Source organism: Octopus bimaculoides, chromosome 10 (assembly GCF_001194135.2).
Source record: "Octopus bimaculoides isolate UCB-OBI-ISO-001 chromosome 10, ASM119413v2, whole genome shotgun sequence".
Taxonomy (NCBI): domain Eukaryota; kingdom Metazoa; phylum Mollusca; class Cephalopoda; order Octopoda; family Octopodidae; genus Octopus; species Octopus bimaculoides.
The window spans coordinates 62,097,126-62,100,202 of record NC_068990.1 but is presented as its reverse complement, the minus strand read 5'-3'; the positions used below and the strand labels follow the sequence as shown (position 1 = coordinate 62,100,202).

Genomic DNA, 3,077 nt, shown 5'->3' with positions numbered 1-3,077 from the left:
AGAGAACGTCTGTCCCTTAGTATTCCTCTTCTAGTCCTATCTTTCTCGCAAATGTTGACTTACAAAAGGTTCAAGAGGAACAGGAACGGCTTCAACTTGAACGGTCACGCAGAGCTTGCAAAGGGCATTGGCACTGCAGCGCCCTTCTTGTATACCCAGAAAGTGAACAAACACACACACATATATATATATATATATATATATATATACACACACACATATGTTTATACACACACGTAATAGCTGCTAGGCTTCCTATTGCCTAACCGGGCATTTGGCCAATTTAGCTGATAAGGGAAGAAAGACTTGGAGGCGAACAGTCTATTGAATCTCCGGTTGTATAACATTGGTAACTATTAGATTTGTTTTTCTGCTTCTGCTTCTTAGGTATGAAAATATAAATTTTAAAGGGAAGTATACTGAAATTTGAGTAGAAAAACAGCTCTCAGTGAAGAAACTAGTTCAGACTCGAACCCATCTCTCTCGCATTTCCGTCAGATGCTTAGACGTAGAAAATATATGCGCCCATCTGTATGCGTGTGTGAGCAAGCATTTTTGGTAATATAGTAATTTCGGATGTGTATACCCGTCTTTATTAATGGATGTATTTGCGTCAACGCTAATAGATAGATTTTATTCATTATGAAAGGCATTATGGCAGTGCCAACTTGTAATTTTAGCGATATGTATGACCAAATTAGCTATTTGTTTCAGAGTCGTAATTAAGGCGATAGAGCTTGCATTGAGAGAACATTTGGCTGTTATTTCTTGTAGGTCGCAAGACCACATGTGGTCTGCGTATGAGAAAAGAATGCCAAATTAAAAAAAAATAATTCTAGTACTTCTTAGAATGAGTGAAAACTTTTGCACTTTCATCGGAAGTGTATGTATATAAAAACTCACAAATGTGTGTGTGTGTGAGTGTATGCATGCGTACATACAAGCTCATCATATATATGACACTTCCTAAAGATATAACTCAGGGGTATCGAACTCAAGACCTCGTGATTGCGAAGCGAACTGCTTAACCATACGGGCCATATATGTATGTATATGTACGTACACACACTCACGTATATGTGCGTGCGTCATATATATATATGAAATATGGGTGTGCGTGTATATTCACACACACACACACGCTAACCTACCTTTATTTATATGTAATACAAATATGTAAACGGCAGCAAGAACCATAAAGTACTTGAATACAACAGTACAGTTACAGAAGTAATAACAAACAAACAGAAGTTTATTTCTTTCGGAGTTGACTCTACGTGGTTACTCGAGAAACAGCAGCCAAATAAATCACTCTCAAGTCTTTTAAAAATGAAACGACGAATTGATTAATATTTTATCACTATATCTGTAACGAAAAAAGACGATATAGAACAAAATAGACGTGAACAATACTCAGGGCCGTCTCGAGTCTGCTTACCTATAATTACAACTTGTTAACCAAATAGCTTTTCGTTCTTCACCTCTAAGTTGATAAACGTAAATATAGGTAAAGTAACTCACGACGTAGGAAATCCTTCAGGATGACATTTTTTAAAAAATAAATTCAATAATGGTTTAAAATTTTGATACAAGGCCTGCAATTTTAAGGGATTGCATCGACCTCAGTGTTCAACTTGTACGTATTTTATCGACCTCGAAAGGATGAAAGGCAAAGTCGACTTCGGCGGATTTTGAACCCCGAACGTAAAGAATATAATGGCAGATATATAAGATTAGCTCTGCACATCAAATATTACTGCTAATTATTATATTACTTGCTCGTGAAAAAATAACAACTACAGAAATAATCATATAACCAAACCAAAACAAATTTCGTGTGTGTGTGTGTGTGTGTCTAAAACACGAGGTTAGAAATTCACCAGAAAGAGGTGTGGTGCTGGTGGGGGCTCCGGTGTCAGAATTGAACATCAATACTTGCCGGTTACTTATTTTATTCATTCTTAACTCCTCAAAGGGATTAAAGATAACGTTGAAGTGTGTGGTATTTGAACACAGATCAGCAAAACGAAATATCCTTTACACCAAATTCATTAACCGCTACGCTTTTTCATTGTAATATTTTATTCTTTAAGCTAAAGAATTCACAATAGAGCGAAGAAACATGCTGTGATGTTCATCTATTTCTCGTCTGAAGGGCATGCGGGGACATTCGTTCGTTCAGTCAGTCATTCCATCGTTCACTCGTGATTGTATTAAATGATTTTAACCAGAAATCGAAACCGAGTTGCATGCATCTGACGTTATAATACCGAATAATAAAACTACAAAATATCAGAGACGAGATATTATGCAGCTGCTGGCAAAATAAATTTGCTGCTTGAGTTATAATATTTCATGTTAGTTATGAAGAGGCATGAACATTACACAATCACATTTCCTTTACTCTTCTAAACATCTGATACATTATATCGATAAATACGTACGCTGCATGCACTCATACAAACGCAATCCGCACACATAGATATACATAAACACATACAAAGTTCCAATGTTGGTAAAGTTTATATTAAGCAGCACCCATTCAGTTCACCAGATTACACAGGCGTGCACAAACAGACACACGCACGTGCATATGTATCTATAACTATGTATGTGTATATACACTTAGACATCTGCATGTATAAATATGAGTGTAGTAACACCAGGTTAGGTTTCCCTTCATTCATGCTATCCGTGATGTTGCTGCTCCCGAAGTCACGCGCTCTGTCGAATGCACCCATCCATATCTAAGGATCGGGTTTACTTCATATACGAACCAGATTCTCTGTGAAGCTAGTACCCACTCCCCTGCCACACACACATGCACACACACACCACACACACACACACACATACCACACACACATACCACACACACACACACACACACATACCGGGTAAAATTAGAAAGGCTTTGAAGAGAGTTAAATATTTTACGTGTGTGTACAAATATATATAGAGAGAGAGAGACATATATATATAATGCATAACTATGCATGGATAAATAAAATGCATAAATATGCATATGTATATATATATATATATGTATATATATATATATATATATATATATATAT

The 3,077-nt window shown here is 36.3% G+C and overlaps 1 protein-coding gene across 1 annotated transcript in view; it reads left to right on the top strand.

Annotated features, from left to right (window-relative positions):
• Positions 1-329: 329 nt before the first annotated feature.
• The window catches only part of LOC106884059 (zinc finger protein 836), a 294,539-nt gene continuing 291,791 nt past the window's right edge, over positions 330-3,077 (top strand). The window contains exon 1 of the mRNA XM_052971239.1: positions 330-349. The gene's annotated coding sequence lies outside the window, so the exon portion shown is untranslated. The remainder of the gene's footprint in view (positions 350-3,077) is intronic.